At 38.3% G+C, this 17891-nt stretch overlaps 1 long non-coding RNA gene and 1 other non-coding gene across 2 annotated transcripts; one reads left to right on the top strand and one right to left on the bottom strand.

Moving 5' to 3' along the window:
- The first annotated feature begins 6109 nt into the window (after positions 1 to 6109).
- LOC111764234 (U6 spliceosomal RNA) lies at positions 6110 to 6214 on the top strand. Its single transcript, XR_002796898.1, has one exon. It is a non-coding gene; the product is annotated as a U6 spliceosomal RNA (small nuclear RNA).
- A 9793-nt stretch (positions 6215 to 16007) lies between these two features.
- On the bottom strand, positions 16008 to 17072 carry LOC139436527 (uncharacterized). Its single transcript, XR_011645815.1, has 2 exons — positions 16376 to 17072; positions 16008 to 16205 (listed from the first exon to the last, which is right to left on the bottom strand). It is a non-coding gene; the product is annotated as an uncharacterized lncRNA (long non-coding RNA).
- Between the last annotated feature and the right edge of the window lie 819 nt (positions 17073 to 17891).

Here is a 17891-nt window from a genome sequence, read left to right as displayed (position 1 = left end):
CTTTGGGAAGAAAGCATTACCTTATGATGCCTTGATTTGGGCATTTTCCTAGATTTTAACTGTAAGCAAGTAAATTCCCATTGCTTAAGTTTAACCCGTTTCTTTGCATTGCTTTGAGAGGCCTAGGAAATAAAACAAGGCTCTTGCTGCTAATTACTTTACATATTAAAATGATTACTATTTACTAGATCCTACTATGTAATAGGCACTCTACTAGGAATTTTCATGTGTGTTACTTTCTGGAGGCATAGCATCTGGATTCCAATTCCCTCAATTATTAGCTATGTGACTTATGTGAGTTACTGAGCTTCTTTGTGCTTCAGTTTCCTCTTCTGAAAAATGAAGAAGATTGGGAGCAGATGTTGCTTAAGCAATTGAGTACATGCCTCCCACATGGGAGGTTGCGGGTTTGGTTCCCAGTGCCTCCTAAAAAACAAACAAACAATGAGCAGACAATGAGCAAAAACAATAAGCAATGAGCAAAAACAATGAGCAGACAATGAGCAAAAAAAAAAAAACAATGTGCAGAAGATGAGCAAAAACAAATGAGCAGGGAGCAGATGTGGTTCAAGCAGTCGAGTGCCCACCTCCCACAAGGGAGGTCCCAAGTTTGGTTCCCAGTGCCTCCTAAAGAAAAAACAAACAAACAACAAGCAGACAACGAGCAAAAACAATAAGCAGACTGTAGCAGTTTGATATTATTGATGAATTCCAGAAAGAAATATTGAATTATGTTTGTAAACTGATCTTTTCCTCTGGCATATTAGATTATATTGGATTCAGAGGTTTACGTGATTACTTAAGTAATCACGTAAACCTCTTGTGCCAGTAGAAAGCCAGTAGAAAGCCAGTAGAAGAAAGCCCTAGGAAGAGAGGAACACTGAGCCCAGAAAGAAGACAGACCTGGGAAAAGAGGAACCCAGGAAGCCTGAACCCTGGCAGCCATCAGCAGCCATCTTTCTCTTGTACATGGAAATAGACTTTGGTAAGGGAAGTAACTAATGCTTTATGGCCTAATACAGGGGTGCTGATGCAAATACCAGAAATCAGTTGGTTTTTATAAAGAGTATTTATTTGGGGTAGGAGCTTATAGATACCAGGCCATAAAGCATAAGTTACTTCCCTCACCAGTCTACTTGGAGCAAAATGGCTGCTGACATCTGTGACAGTTCAGGCTTCCTGGGGCTTGCTTTTCTTTGGGTTCAAGGTTCCTTTCTTCATGGGGCTGGCTTCTCTTTCCTCTGTGTGCTACTTCCCTGGACTCCAGCTAAAGTCTTCAGTATCAAACTTCAACATCAAAACTCCAACATCAGAAACCCTCACCTCTGTTCTTTGCCCTGCCTTTTATCATAACTCAATCATGCCCAGGTACAGATCAGATTACAAGCATAATCCAATTTTATTTTTGGAATTCATCAATATTAAACTGCTACAACCCCTTTGCCTGACTAATACACAGACAATAAGCAAAAACAATGAGCGGACAATGAGCAAACAATGAGTAAAAACAAACTAGCAGGGAGCAGATGTGGCTCAAGCAATTGAGTGCCTGCCTCCCACACAGGAGGTCCTGGATTCAGATCCCAGTGCCTCCTAAAGAAAACAAACAACGAGCAAAAAAACCCACAAACAAACACAAATAACCAAACCAAAAAACCCACAAGGAGCAGACAGCGAGCAGATAAAGAGCAAAAGCAATAAGCAAAACAAAGGAGCCAACTCAGGGGAGGCCAAGAAATTTTTTGAAAAAAAAAGAATGATGAAGATGATGGCACCTATCTCCAATGGCATCTTTCTTTTCTGTAAAAATGAATATAATAATAGTATTTCCCCAAAAGACCACTTTGAAGATAAGATGACTTAATATATGTCAATCCCTAGCATAGCACCTGATACACATACGCATTATGTATTAGCCATTATTATCATATTAAAATTATTTTTATCAACAGCCTCATTTAACAGATGAGGAAAAGAAGTTCAAAGGAGTTATTTTAATTGGTCTATGGCTACATAGACAGTCAACAGCAGAGCTGGGATGTAAACACGGGAAATTTTGATTAACGGTAACGTTTTCCAGAGTGCCAAAATAGCATGTCTTTTAAAAGTTGTAGTTGCTTTTATTCTTAGTGTTTAAATATTAATAAATATCTATTGTGGACTAGACAACATGGATTTTAATAGAATAAAACAGACTCAGTAGGCAGGAATAATTTCACAAATGGGTGAGAAGCATCCAAATGCATGGGGCGGTCTGGCACACGTTGTCGGAGCCTGAGGGGCAAGGAGGGTTTCTGTGCAGCACGGCAGCCCAGCATGGGGTCTTGAAACACAAGTGGGGTGAGGAGGGCATCCATGTGGAGCGAGGTGGGAAGCAGTGGAAGGAGGTTATAGCTGCAGCCTTACAATGTATCAGAGCCCAAGTGGGGCAAGGGAGGTGGCAGTGGCAAAGGTAGACATGGGGATTAGTCAAATAAGCAAAAATATTCAAGATTGGAGAGGATTTCTGACTGTCAGAGAGGGAAGTTAGAAGTATGTAAAGGGCACACTTCTATCTTCTATCAACTGGACATATATTTCCTCTTCTTAAATTTCCTCTTAGATATAAGTGCATAATCTCTCTGAGTCTGTTCCTTTTTTTTTTTTTTTTTTCACATAAAAATGTCTCCTTTACTGCAGTATGGGAAGAGCAACAACTATAATACACTTAGAGGGGCTGGACTGGAGTTGGGGGTATTGGTATGAACCATATATCTATTAAAGACATTGAAATAGTAGTTTATAACCTTCCCACAAAGAAACCGAAGCCCAGATGGCTTGAGGGTAAATTCTACCAAACACTTAGTAAGGAAAAGAGTTTCAACTCTACAAAAAAACTCTTCCAAATAGAGGACTGGATACGTCCCAGATCATTCTGTGAGGTCAGGACCATATTGCCATGATATCAAAAATCAAAGACATTACAAGACAACTACAGACCCAATATCCCCCATGAACATAGATGAAAAAATTGTAAACAAAAAAAAATGAAACATAAAAAAAAATTGTAAACAAAATTTCAGCAAATCATATCCAACAATATATTAAAAAGTTAATACATGTTAACCAAGTGGGATTTATCCAGGAACACAGAGTTGGTTTAACATTTGAAAATCAAAGAAATTCATCATATTAACAAGCTAAAATAGATGTAGAAAAGGCTTTTGACAAAATCGAATATCCATTCCTGATTTGAAAAAAAAAACTCTCAGCAAATGAGGCACTTTCTCAATCTGACACAAGGTATACGAAAAACCTACAGCTAACATCATCCTTAATGGTGAAAGACTGTGTTCCCCACTAAAACCAGAAAAAGGACGGGGATAGTTGCCCTTACCACTGCTATGTAACAATGTACTGGAGGTTCCACCCAGTGCAATCAGACAAAGAAGGGAGGGAGGGAGGGAGGGAGGCAGAAAGGAGAAGCATCTAGATTGGAAACAAAATTGTGGTACAGCCATACAGTGGAATACTACTCAGCAATCAAAAAAGGTGAAAAAAGGAATAAAATGATGATACAGTATGGATTCCTCTCAAAATAATTATGCTTGGTGAAAGAAGCCAGAATAAGAGTACATACTGTATGATTATATTTATATTAAATTCTAGAAGATGTAAATTAATCTAAAGAAACAGCAAATCAGTGGTTGCTTGGGGTTTGGGGGGGTGGGGAATGGGGGGTGGGAAGTAGGAGAAGGAAGGTTCTGAAAGGGCACAGGGAAACTTTTGAGGATGATGGATGTGTTCACTGTCTTGATTGTGCTGAAGATTTCATGGATGTGGACATATGTCAAAACATCAAATTTTATACTTGAAATATGAGGTTACAGTATGTCAATTTTACCTCAATAAAGCTGCTTTAAAATTTTAAATGCTGTCTTAGAATTATTAAAATCTAATTAAATAATTATATTTTCCCCCTAATAAAGAAGGAAGGACCTAAGGATTATAATATCATTTGAAAAGCTAACTATCTTCAGACTACCTAAAGAATCTCTTTTATACTGGGGATTGAACCCAGGACCTCATACATGGGAAAAAGTTGCTCAACCACTGAGCTACATCTGCTCCCCAATGAGAGCTGGTTTTTACATTTGTTTGTTTGTTTTTAGGAGGTACTGGGGACCTCACACGTTGGAAGCAGGCTCTCAACCACTTGAGGTACAGCCACTCCTTTACCCAAAGTATCTTTTTTTTTTCAAGGTTTATTTATTTCTCTCCCTTCCCCCCCTCCCCACCATTGTCTGCTGTGTGTTCTTCTGTTTCTGCTTGTATTCTTGTCAGCGGCACCAGGAATCAGTGTATTTTTTGTTGTGTCATCTTGCTGCATCAGCTCTCTATGTGTGCGGCGCCACCTCTGGGCAGGCTGCGCTTTTTTCGCGCGGGTCAGTTCTCCTTACAGGGTGCACTCCTTGCACACATCAGCACTGCGCATGGACCAGCTCATCACACAGGTCAGGAGGCCCTGGGTTTGAGCCCTGGACCTCCTATGTGGTAGGTGGATGCTCTATCCATTGAGCCAAATCTGCCTCCCTGCCCAAAGTATCTTAACTCATGACTAATGTGCGCTGCCCATGGTTGGTTAGTTGTACTTAATTAACAATTTGCTTTTGGAAAGGCATATAATATGAAAACACCAAGAAAAGAGGCAAATTGTATATAGGCTTGAAATCATTTCACAATTCTTTTTTTAAAAGTTACTGTTGGTTTTCTAGAGTAAGGCTGACTGGAGGTGGGGGCTGTGGAAGTGAGAGGTGTCTGGTGCACATCATTGCAGGCAAGAGGCAAAGCACCCAGAGCTCGGTTTGCATAGGTGGTTAAAGAGTAAAAGCTCCTCCACTGCCTCTAAATGTGAAAGCATCTGAACTCCCTGTTTTAAAAACTGGAACCCAGGACTTAGAGCCTCATCTCACTTTTATCAAAGGGTTTGAAGAAAGTTCCCTTCTCCATGATTTGGAGAAAATGTTTCTGAAATCATACTACCTTTTGTTGCATGTTGTTGACTGGCAGGAAACCACTGTTAGGGAAGACCATTAAGGACAAATCTAGCTTTTTCTACTAACAGTCACGTGATGTGATAGACACTGTTTATAACAGAAGAGAGGCAATCTGATGTGTTTGCAAGAACCCAGAACAGAATTTTACACAGAAGTTCAATGTTACCTATGGACAGTTATTCCCTGTTCATATTTTAACTTAGTATCTGAATTACTGTGGTTGTAAGCCATTTATTATGTCACCAAGACTGTCTCCGTTCAGAAGCTTCATAGCACTCAAAGCCTGGAAAGGAACAGATATAAATGTATCTATAATTGGTAATTGTTAAAGCAAAAGTTTGTAGAAGCAGACATTTTGCAAAATAATTCACTCAGAGATTAAATTTATCTGCAATTACAGTTTGCTGCAGAATTTATTGTGACGCCTTCTTTCATCCTCAATATAGATAATGGATTTACCTCTCCCATGAAAAACTAAGAGGTGAGTTTTTCCTTTCCCATGAAAAACTAAGAGATTCCATTAATTTCTAAGTGAAGGATAAAACTAGGATCTTAAAGGGCAAATGGGACCTCTGAAACAGCTTTCATTCTATATATAATGTTCCTTCCACCCCTAACATTTTATTATGAAAAATTTCAAACATACAACAAAGTTGAAAGAATTTTATAGTGAACATCTGTATACCACCACCTACATTCTACCATTAATTTTACTATACTTGCTTTTCTCAAAAATAAGCCCACCATCTATATACCAAGCAATCCATCTTGGTTCTTATACTTTGGTGAATAATGGTTCCCCTTTGATATACCAAATTCTAACGTATCTCAAAAAATCGCTTATGCTCATGCATACTTCGAAATTATGGTAGTTGTTAGACCTGAAGCTAGTTGAGTGTCATGAAACTATCTGCTGCTACATTCTGAGAAGGGGTCTGTGGTTTTCACCAACTGGCAAAGGGGTCCATGCAGTAAAAAGGTTAAGAACCCCTGCACTAAGTTCTCTTGAAATAAAAGGTTTTTTTTGGAACCTCAAGATGCATATTAAGTGTTAAAAGTTCTAACTGTAGGGCTTGCTTCAGCAGCAGCACATGTACTAAAATTGGGATGATACAGAGAAGATTAACATGGCCCCTGAGCAAGATGACATGCAAATTCGTGAAGTGTTCCATATTTAAAAAAAAAAAGTTTTAACTCCAGTAAAGAAACCATATCTAAGGTCTTCATTCCTGTGAATTTCAACCAAAGTTGTCCTATTATGCAAGCTACTTTTTTTCATTTTATTTGGACCCATCCATCCATTCTTTTTTTTAATTACAAAAGTTGTGGGTTTACAAAACAATCATGCATAAAATACAGGATTCCCATATACCACCATCCATCAATTCTTACTTATATAATCTCTTACAGGAGCTTAGAAAATAACATGGTGAGAGCGGTCTGGGAAGACTTGATGGAAGGGTAGATATTCTAGACTTAGGCCTAGAGACAGTGTAATTTTCTTTAAGCACCACTTTTATCAGGACACTTTTCTGCTCATATACCATGTTCCTATACATGCCCACTCTATAGCCCCACCCCAGAAATGAGCAACTTTTCATGAATACGTTTCCAATTACCCTTTGTTTGTTTTACTATCTTTTAAGTTCATAAAAAAGCTAAAAGATTTATCCCAGATTTCAAGAAAATATTTAGGAACCACAGATGACATCAGTCAACAAGATAGTTTCAGTTGTCTCCTAGAAACACTTTAAGGGGCTACTCTCCATATACCCAGAGAGAGCCACGCAGTAAGCATAAAATTTCTACTGCTGTTTGCTAATACAGTGTTTCTTTCTATAAGCCTGGAAACACATTAAAGGGAACTGTGTCCTGTGAGCATTGAATCTGTAAAAAAGCTAAGTATCAAGTCATAAACTTACCACAGAAAAAATAATAATAAAAAGGGAAATCCAGCAGAGCATTTTCATTGTGTGTATCCAGGGCATTAGTGACTTATTCTTTGTGCTAAAGCACTGCACATCTTGGAAGTGAATAGTTTAAATAAGGTAGTAATATATTTAAGAGCATCTTTATTTTTTTTTAATTTTTGTCTTTTTTTTTAAAAGATACATAGAGCACAAAATATGTTACATTAAACAATATAAGAGGTTCCCATATATCCCACACATACCCTCACTCCTCCCACATCAACAACTTTTTTATCATTGTGGCACATTCACTGTATTGGGTGAATACATTTGGAGCACTGGTATACCATATGGATTATAGTTTACATTGTAGTTTATACTCTCCCCAGTCCATTCAGTGGGTTATGGCAGGATATATAATGTCCTGCATATCATTCAGGGCAACACCAAGTCACGAAAATGCCCCCACATCATACCTCTTCTTCCCTCTCCTTGCCCTCAGCAACTCCCATGGCCACTGTCTCTACATCAGTGATAAAACTTCTTCCATTGCTAGAGTCAAAATAGTTCTATAGTAGAAGACCAGTAAATCCACTCTAATCCACATTTTATTCCTCCATCTGTGGACCATGGGATGGTGTTGTCCATTCCACCTCTAAATCGAGAGGGGGTTTAGATCCCACATGGCTGATGGGTGCGATTCTCCTGCTTCCAGTTGTAGACTCTCTCCATTTCCTGGTGTGGTGGTTACAGTCCCCAAGGAAGACAAACCACAAGGATCTTTTCATAGCAAAAAAAAAAAAGAATACAAACACATTTGTTACAACAAAGGAACAAAATGAATTGTGGAGTGGATAGTCTTTCCTGAAATCACAAAAGGGAGTATTCTCTCCCAGCCTAATTCTGGATAACTAATTTTTCAATTAAAGTATCTTTTACTTAACACTTGAGACAGTACTTGGATGAGCTATAAAGTGTTCATGTCAACTACATTAGGCCAATGGTCATTTAGCATAAACAGGGACAAAATTTAAGCTAACCCAGAATAATGTGACAAACATTCATCCTGTGAATTTTTAGAACAAAGCCCATAAAAATAGGAAGATACTGAAATCAATTCATTATGATCTGGCTTTCCCAGGCAAAATCAGAACAACCTCTAAAATATATACTTTCAAGTGTAGGCCTGTCATAAATGATAAACTTGCATCTTATTATATTATCTACTTTGTTATTCATGTTCAAAAGGCAAACAAAAGATCCAAAATATAATTTTGAAAGGCTACAGAAATACATGAATATTGCCTGTACTTAGGATGTGGAAGAAGAACAGTGAAGTAAGAAAAACTGTGGAGAAAACTGTATTACACTGACTCATTCAAACTATTATTTACTACCATTTGGGAAAGAGACTTTCAAAAACAGTACACCAGTTTTGAACAAAAAATTAGTTCTACTCAGTTTAAATGAATCCACTCCACCGCCCTTTTTAGGATAAAGGAAAAGGTAAAGTTCTGGATATCTTGAAAATTATTCCCATCTGTACAAATAATTTTACCCCAAAGTATTTTATACAGAGAACACATATTTAGTTGGAACTTAACCTCTTGCTACCATTGTCGTGGACTCTGTGAAGCACATAAAAGAAACATAAAATACAGTCCCTGTCGTCTAGGGACTTGTCATCTTATTAATTTAGAATTTTAGAAATAATGTCAGAAGTGGTTTACAATCTAAAAGTTACTTTATTTTATTGAACAAACATAATCGTTAATGTTAAGCAAAGATACAATCCTGCATACTTAATTTTTAAAAATTTACCTGGATGGAAATGATTACCTCTGTGTCCAAACAGCACCAGTCAGCGTAGAATAATCAAAAGAATAGTTATTTGCCTTCATTAGATTACTGGTTCACTAAATTTTCATTTAGAAAAAGACAATTTCATTGCCCTCTTTCATACTATTATTTTTATTAATTAGGAATCTGTCCAACAGAAATTCATGCCCATGTGCACCAAGAGATAGCATAGGAATAGTCATAGCAACATTACTTGTAATAGGTGCAAACTGGAAACAACCTAAAGGTTCAACACAGTAAAATGGATAAATAATAGTACATTTATATAACAGAATACTACATAGCAAGGAAAATGAACAAACTGAGCTATGCTCATCAACATGGATAACAAATGGAAGATGCGAAACCAATGACTATATAAAGAGTCAGTGTGACTCCATTTACATAAAATTCAAAAACACACAACACTAAACTACATGGATTATTTATGGTGCATATGGATGCACACTCAAGTGGTAAAAGTATAAAGAAAAGCAAATGAGAGTAGAGCTTATTTAGAGGATGAGGAGCAAAGATAGGGAGAAAGTTGGGGTTGGAAAGAGATCCACAAGGCTTCTGAGATGCTGGTCAAATTCTTTTTTTAAATTTTCTCACCTGGGGTGCAGTTACAAGTGGTGTGTTTGGGTTGTTCTTCTGTGGACACTGAAAATTACGTTCTTAAGCTAACCCATTCCTGTGCCTGTAAACACAGTGTAGACTGGGCCTTTGATTACATTCGATTCAGCTAAGGGATCATTGATTAGATCACTTGATTAGATAGCTTTATGGCTTTTGATGGGACTATGTCAGTGAGGCATGACCCAGGTTGTATCTCCGCCCTCTTGCTGGGTCATATATAAGTGGGGGAGCACACACACACAGAGACAAAGAGAGACAGAGACAGAGAGATAGAGAGACAGAGAAAGGGAGCTCTGCCATTTTGATCTCAAGGTTCACCTACAGCTTCAAAAGACAAAGAAGCCCCAAGAGGCTCAAGGAGAAGAAGCCCAGGGAGAGATGCCTGATCATCCACTGCTGAGTTCCAGGAGAGCATGGAGAGAACTTGCACACCTGCCCTCTTGCCTTACCGTGAGGCAGGACTCCAAGATCTGCCAGCAGCTGACCTTTGGTGCAGAAGCATCTCTGAAATGATGCCCTGATTTGGCCTCGGAACCGGAAGCTTTTATCCCCACATAAATTCCCTTTATAAAAGCCAAACCATTTTCTCATTGCGAGCTTTAGCAAACTAACACAGGGTGTTTACTAATAACCTCTACATGTTATTTTTTTGTAAAATCATGTATTTCACAGTAAAACATGTTTTTTAAAAACTCACAGGATTACGATATCTAATACTTGATATATATAGGTATACATATGTGTGTGTACACACAACCTAATTAGTTTCAAGAAGAAAAGAACAGTGATTCTATATTAGACTTCTCTTATTCTCCTCTTCTTTTGAGGACACATTAAGTGCTCAAATGTACTTAAAACTGAATGACATAAGGGGTTAAATGGACAACAAAATAAGACTATTCCCTGTTGTGAATGCTATTGAGAGTGTCAAAGATTTACATGCTTTTTGTCTCATGGCAGAACTGCATGTATAAATTCCTATTCTCTCCTTTATCTATCAATACAACTTGCATAATAAGACTATGCAGGGAAGCGGACTTTGGCCCAATGGATAGGGCGTCCATCTACCATATGGGAGGCCCGCGGTTCAAACCCCGGGGCCTCCCTGACCCATGTGGAGCTGGCCCATGCGCAGTGCTGATGTGGCAAGGAGTGTCGTGCCACGCAAGGGTGTCCCCTGTGTAGGGGAGCCCCATGCACAAGGAGAGCGTCCTGTAAGGAGAGCCGCCCAGCACGAAAGAAAGTACAGCCTGCCCAAGAATGGCACCACACACACGGAGAGCTGTCACAAGATGATGCAACAAAAAGAAACACAGATTCCTTGTGCTGCTGATAAGGATAGAAGCAGTCACAGAAGAACACACAGCGAATGGACACAGAGAGCAGACAACTGGGGGGGGGGATGGAGGGAAGAGGAAAAAAAAATAGCCCCACGTGGTTGGTGGCTAAAAAAAAAAAAAAAAAAAGACTATGCAGAAGCAGAACTTGAGAAAAATGGGCATCTTCCTGTACTTATGCTGCTACACAGCAACTTTACTTTGATCTTACACCTAATGTCCTGCTTGCAAATTTCCTGCACAGTTGATTCTAATCTTAGAAAAAAGTCTGCTTCTTTGAAAAAAACCAGAGCTAACCCAGCCATGTTCGCCTATAATTTATCTGACTCCAGTTAAGTCTTAACCTATTTTTCTCCATGCTCCTGAATTAGTTGGGTACTAGGTTATTGTGTTGCCACATTACCCCTCCTTTCATCTGCCTTAGATGAAACACCTAATACTAGTGATACAATATCCTCAAAGCCTCAATGAGCAATGGTCCTAATAAAAATTTTGGTTAACACACTGACAGTATCAAACTCTGACATATCATGGAAGAAAGTAGCTGAGTTGACTAACTGCCCACCTCTGCAGAATTGATTTTTTAAAAGGAGCACAGAAAATCTCTACAGCAACTTTATGATCATTATTATTCTATAGCTTCATGTTAGATCAAAATCAATTTAGCATTTAAGAATACCTGAATCTTATCTGTGCTCTTAGAAAATTACATTTTGTTTTTAAAATCAAAACTATCAAGTAGTGTTCCAAAGAAAACTATGTAGAAGGCAATACAGTTCACTCTTGATTATCCAAAGGTTTATTCACTGCAGAGTGTACTTCAAGCACTCTTGATCTGGAGCTTGATAAAATAACCAGCAATATTTCTTAAATCACATGTGGTCAGCAATTTGTCATCACTTAATCTAACTTTCAGAATCAAGACCTCTAAAGGCAAAATAATTATTTGCCTCTTTTAAACTGGCAAAGATAAACAGTGAATGAAAATGAGCATCTCTTTTTAGGCTGCTGCTTTATTTCAGCCTGAGTTGGCAACTGCTCCGGCCATTTTTAAAACAAGGTGAATGCGGATGAATTCTGCAAGGTAGACAGGTGAAAGGTAGATATCTTATAAGGACGTTGCTAATATTTTACTTAAGTAGTATCTAAATTCTATCCCATTACTTGGCCTCAAAGTACTATGTGCCAAAAGATATTCTCCCCAAAATGACTACATACTGTAATACTGCCATGACGGTTAACAGAGTTAACTGATAACTCTGCTCCTCAATATCACTGTTTTAAATAGGGCGACACTATTTAGAATTTGCCAAAATATCACTTGTTTTTAAATATAATTCTAAAGCTCTTTCAAAACCAAATTATGTTGGAATTACATATACCGTGTGTGCCCTCAACTGTAATGAAAAAAAAACAATAACAACAAAAAACAATCACTATATAACTTTTTTTATGGGGCACAAATGAATGTTCTAGGACAAAATGTAAGCTTCCTATACTAAAAAAGCATTTTAATAGAGGAGGAATAAAAATAATGCCACTTTACATTTATGAGTAACTCGAATTCAAACCCAGGCCTTTTGATCCCATGTCTGGTGTTCTTTCAATGCACCACAGCAGCTGTTCTAAGAAACCCACCTGCTACTGTAATAATGATTTCTCTAAATGTTTCATATGGAAAAAAATGGTTTTATTAAGTAACTGCAACATTTCAGGCTTTTTGAAAAAAGAGACAAAAATGCATTCTGTGGAAGCAGACTTGGCCCAATGGATAGGGTGTCCACCTACCACGTGGGAGGTCCGCGGTTCAAACCCCCGGCCTCCTTGACCCATGTGGAGCTGGCCCATGTGCAGTGCTGATGCGTGCAAGGAGTGCTGTGCCACGCAGGGGTGTCCCCCGCAGAGGGGAGCCCCATGTGCAAGGAGTGCGCCCTGTAAAGAGAACTGCCCAGCGTGAAAGAAAGTGCAGCCTGCCCAGGAATGGCACTGCGTACACGGAGAGCTGACACAGCAAGATGATCCAACAAAAAGAAACACAGATTCCTGATGCCACTGATAAGGATAGAAGTGGTCACAGAAGAACACACAGCAAATGGACACAGAGAGCAGCCAACTGGGGGGGGGGGGGGAGGGGAGAGAAATAAATAAAAAAAGAAATCTTAAAAAAAAAACACACACAAAAAACAAAACAAAACAAAAAAAATGCATTCTGATTTGTTTCTCTCCTACCTCTGGCCTCCCAAAACAAAAACACTTACAGGATAAAATTGGAGTAAAAAAAAATCATGCATTTTCTAGCCAAACTTTTTCCTTGAAGATATTTCCTGACAAAGACTAAAAGAAATTAGAAGCTCACAGCTATATTTCCTTCTCTTTCCATTCCTAAGGGGTTGGCAGTGACTGAAGGTGTGAAGTTACCAAAGCAAGAACAGGATCTAGAACTTGCATATGAAAGATTCAGTTGAACACTAGACAAGAAATAAAGTATAAAAGATTTCTAAATCAAGTATCATTTAAAATTAAATATTTAAAGTAAGAAGCTGAACTTGTTAATTTATTATTCAGATCACACCTAACTGTCTAATAGTTTCAACTGCAATTTTATTTCTTTTATCTGTCTCAAAATACAATAGGCATATAACAAAATCATTTTATTGGGTTACATAATTAGCTTTAACATTTTATGTCAGTATATTGGTTATTTGTACAAATGCTAGAATTCTGAGGTCTAATAAAAGGTGTCAACCATGTAAATTCACCACCTATGAGTAAACAATTGTTTTATTTAAAATCAAGCTTCTCATACTATATTAATGCTAGGGGTCAATAATCAAGAGTATGGGATTGTTTCTTTTGGACTAAGAAAACATTCAAAGATTTACTGGGGCAATGACTGTACAACTCTGTGATGAAAGTGAGGGCCACTGAATATACACTTTGAGATAGAATGTACAAGGCATGGGACTTTGTAACATAGTGAACCATGTGGTGGAAGACGGATTGTGGTTACCACCACAAATATCAGAGTGCTCTCTCATAAACTGCAATATATGGCTAAGAGTCTTCAAAAAAAAGGGTTGGGAGGTCATCAGAGGGGTCACACTTATGCACATCTCAGCAGGACCTCAGAGACAGCCAAAGTAGATAAAACCCCAGGTACCGGTTCTCCTGAGGGCTATGGAGACCCACAGGTCCTATAGTCATGTAGATGGCTCTGGAGTTCAGTGCCGTGCAGTGGGCCCTAGTTTGGATTCGTGTTCCTGAGTGTGATGGAGTAGGACTCAGATGTGACCTTTCTACACATGCCTCTTCTGTCACTTTTACTGAACCTGTGGTTGGTACTAGGTTTGGCGTGTACTCAGAAGACTTGAATCTCTGGACTGTCCTTGTGCCAGCTGGACCCTGAGCCTCAGTGGAGTTGCAACTCCTACTTTCTGGTTGGACTTACCCAGGTCAGCTAACAGGGAGGTGAAGATGGTCAACCACCACACCAGGGAACTGTGAGTGCCTACAACTGCAAGCAGGAGAATTGCATCCATCATCCATGTCGGATCTAAGCTCCCTCTCGATATAGAGGTAGAGTGGACATCACCATCCCAGGGTCCACAGGATGGAGGAATAAAATATGAATTAGAGTGGACTTACTGATATTCCACTATAGAACTATTGTGACTAGTAATGGAAGAAATTATAGCATAGGTACAATACTATTAATAACACATAGTGTTAATAATAGGGAGTATATGGAAAAAATATACCAAGTGTACACTTTGGACTATAGTTGGTGGTAATAGTCTGATCATGGTCTTTCATAATCTGTAACAAATGTTCCACAACAAAGCAAGGTGTTGGTGGAGGGGTGATGTATGGGAATTTTGCAAATTATGCATGATTGTTTTGTAAGCTCACAGCCTCTCTAATAAAAAAAAATCAAGCTTCTCAATTTTGAACAGTGAGTGACTGTGTAAATAACTAATGTACTGTTCATATACAGAAAGTAAAAATTTAAATACTTATCTTTATATTAAACTGTTTCTTTAAATAAAGCAAATGGACAACCTCACTTAATGTATGCCTCTAGTGAATTAGGTATTTTGAAGTTGTACTTGACTAACCCAAAGAAGGATTTCTAAAAACAATCACCAAAAGCATGAAAAAAAAAAAGTTACCCAAGAAGAACAGAGTTTCATAAACTAACTGCACAAGAAGCTCTCAGTGTCTGAAAATGGAACAGGAAAATCTGATGCAAAAGTTTAGCTATTAGAAAAATTATAGCAAATAATTTTTTAAAATTTGCAGTCAACTTTCTCATGTTCATCTGGGGTCCTTGATTAGTTAATTGTTGCCTTTCAGTGATGGAATTGCCTATCATTCAGTGTCCCTGCATCCTAGAGTTCTCTATTATTCGGGTGGACAAAGTTGATGGAAAAGCTGGACAGTAGAGAACCTCCCACTGAGGGCAGGGCTGTGCAGTCTACAAGCCATATCTGTGCTGTCTTGCAATCAGGAAATATTACTGGTTCCTAAACTTATCTGCACACTGGAATCACCTGGGGAGTTAAAATACACTCCTGGTGTCTGTGTCCCACCAGAAATGGTGATTTAATTGATGTAAGAGTATGGTCTGGGCTTAGGAATTTTAAAGGTGAGTCTAAAGTGCAGAGAAATTTGGGAACTGTTTTATATTTTTTTATATTTTTATCTTTCAAGGTTTTGACAAATTTTAGCCTACTTCTTATATTGTTTTTAGTCTTATGTCATTTTGGAAAATCTAGGGAAAGACTACTTGTTCTAGAATAACCCCACAACTGTAAATCCATGGAGGTAAACCAATATCCAAAATCAAAAGTACAACTTAATTGGATTATTTGTCTTTATCTAAAGGAGAATAAAAATAAGAATAAAGGCATGAGTAAACAGAATTTCATAAAATGTGTCTTCATGGTAAGAATTACTAGTATGTAGAACTTTTTTTTCAAATCAAAGCCCTAGAAACTTTGTTCTGTTCGCCATCTTAAAACCAGACAGAAGAATAGAGAAGAGCACTGCCTACAATGATCTAAGTTTAAGTAACGATCAGTATTTGTACCACTTACTCCAGCTTTCCACTTTATCAGATGAAGCAGGGCAGCTGCTGGAATGAGGAATAAGGAATTGGGTCCTTAACACATGAATAAACCTGTGGCAATAGCAAGTTCATTAATGTTCTTGTTGGCAGGAATGAAAATGTCTTAGAGGCAGCCAAGTTGAATTACAGGTTTGATTTACTTAAGAGATACAAATTATGCTGACATCAGCCTTTTTTTTTTTTTTTTTTTTACATGGGCCTCAAGGCAGGCTTGATGATGGGGACAGTTCTGCAATCCCTTCATTTAAAACTAAGAATCGATTGTATTCCTCTGTGGCTTCCTCCACCTTCCTTGGAGGTATATGGGGTGTCCAGACTAGAGAACAAAGAAAACAGTTTTAAAAGTTCAGAAGTGTCAGTTTATCAATATCCATTAACGGAAATACTAGATATCTTTCCTTCTAAGAAAATAAAAATAAAAATAATTTAAAAAAGCAAACCACTACCCACAACATAAGTAGATTGAAATCAGTAAGCATACATTACCATGTAAGAATGTGCAACTTTGTTCTGATACAGTTAACATGCCTTATAGACTAAAGTACTGAGCCGAATGCATTGTTCCTTTGAAATTAAACCAATGACTAGATCATAATGAGACCCTTCCCACCTCATGACACAATGTATTCTGATGTCAGCTCAAAATTCTACTAATAGTGGGGCAAACCACAGCATTCCTCGCCTAAGTGGGGCCAAGGTGACTAGGGAGAAGGGAGTTAGTTGTATGGGTGACTGTAACTAATGGGCAAAAATAAATAGTGAAAAGCAGCCCATGTGGTTCAATATTAAAGGTTTCTTTGGGCTAGTGAAATAGAATGCTTTCTCAAAGTCAGTAGAGCTAATTTTCAAGATCTTCCCAGTCTTATTGACAGCTAACTACAATCACCAAAATACATGCAGATAAAACAGAAGCTATGTTCTTCATTATTTCCAAATACACAAAATCACCCACAAAGATGTGCTCTTTTGGCAAGTGGCATGGCAGTTTGGTATTCATTTCAAGCACCAATTGCAACCAGGTGTTTATTCTGAGACTTTAAGCTCACTAGGTCTGAAACTGAACTGTTCATTCCTCTGTCTTCTGCATCTTCTACATACATTTGCTGACAAAATTACAGTCTACCACCCACACAGCCTCTAAGCCAGAATGTGGGAGTCAGCACGGGCTCCTCCTTTTGCATCTCAGGCCCTACCTCCAGGTCTTGTCCATCATAAAAAGCAAATTAATTCACCCCTCTCCTTGTCATCCCTTCTGCCATCACCATAGGTGGCATCTTTCATGCCAAAACTATTGCAACAGTATCCTACCTGGGTTCTACACCTCTAATTTTGTGTCTGTCAACATTACCTGCTACCCTCCTGACGTTTTTTCCTGCCCTATTACTCAACTATGAATGTGTTTCCCTGCTTATTCTCTAACAACTTGGTGCCTTTGCTCTTGTTATTCCTTTGCCTGGAATGTCTATTCCCTTACCTTCTTGCTGACTCGCTTTGCACTTAGCTTAAGATGTGGCCTGGCATTGGCCTCAGCTTATCTGGTTGAGTTAGGTGTTTTCTGGGTTTCTTACATCACTTATATCTTTTATCACTTTGTTCATACCTCTATTATAGCATTTGCCACATTGTTGTAATTGCTTTCTTTCACAGTTTTCTCCTCTCCTAATCTATGATGAAGGGTAAGCGCCATATTCTAGTGGATGTTATAGCTTCTACACCTGGCAGTCGGAAGGTGCATAATAATTGATTTATCTTAAATCAATTATTCTCTATTTAGCTGGAATTACCTGGGGAGCTTTTAAAAATCCCAAGACCTGAGCTTCACCCCAGACCAATTAAAATGGAATTTCTGAGGGTGGAGCCCAGGCACTGGTCTTTAAAAACTCCCCAGGTGATTCTAATGTATAGGGCTGAAAATTACGGTGCTAAATCATTCAACTGGAAATGCTAGTTACAACTGTATCAAGAAAGCAAAATTTGAGGGTTTCTTGTGATTATTTTAAAA

This window comes from Dasypus novemcinctus, chromosome 2 (assembly GCF_030445035.2).
Source record: "Dasypus novemcinctus isolate mDasNov1 chromosome 2, mDasNov1.1.hap2, whole genome shotgun sequence".
In the NCBI taxonomy this organism is placed as follows: Eukaryota; Metazoa; Chordata; class Mammalia; order Cingulata; family Dasypodidae; genus Dasypus; species Dasypus novemcinctus.
Note: the sequence above shows the minus strand (reverse complement) of the source record. Positions and strands in the feature narration are given on the sequence as shown.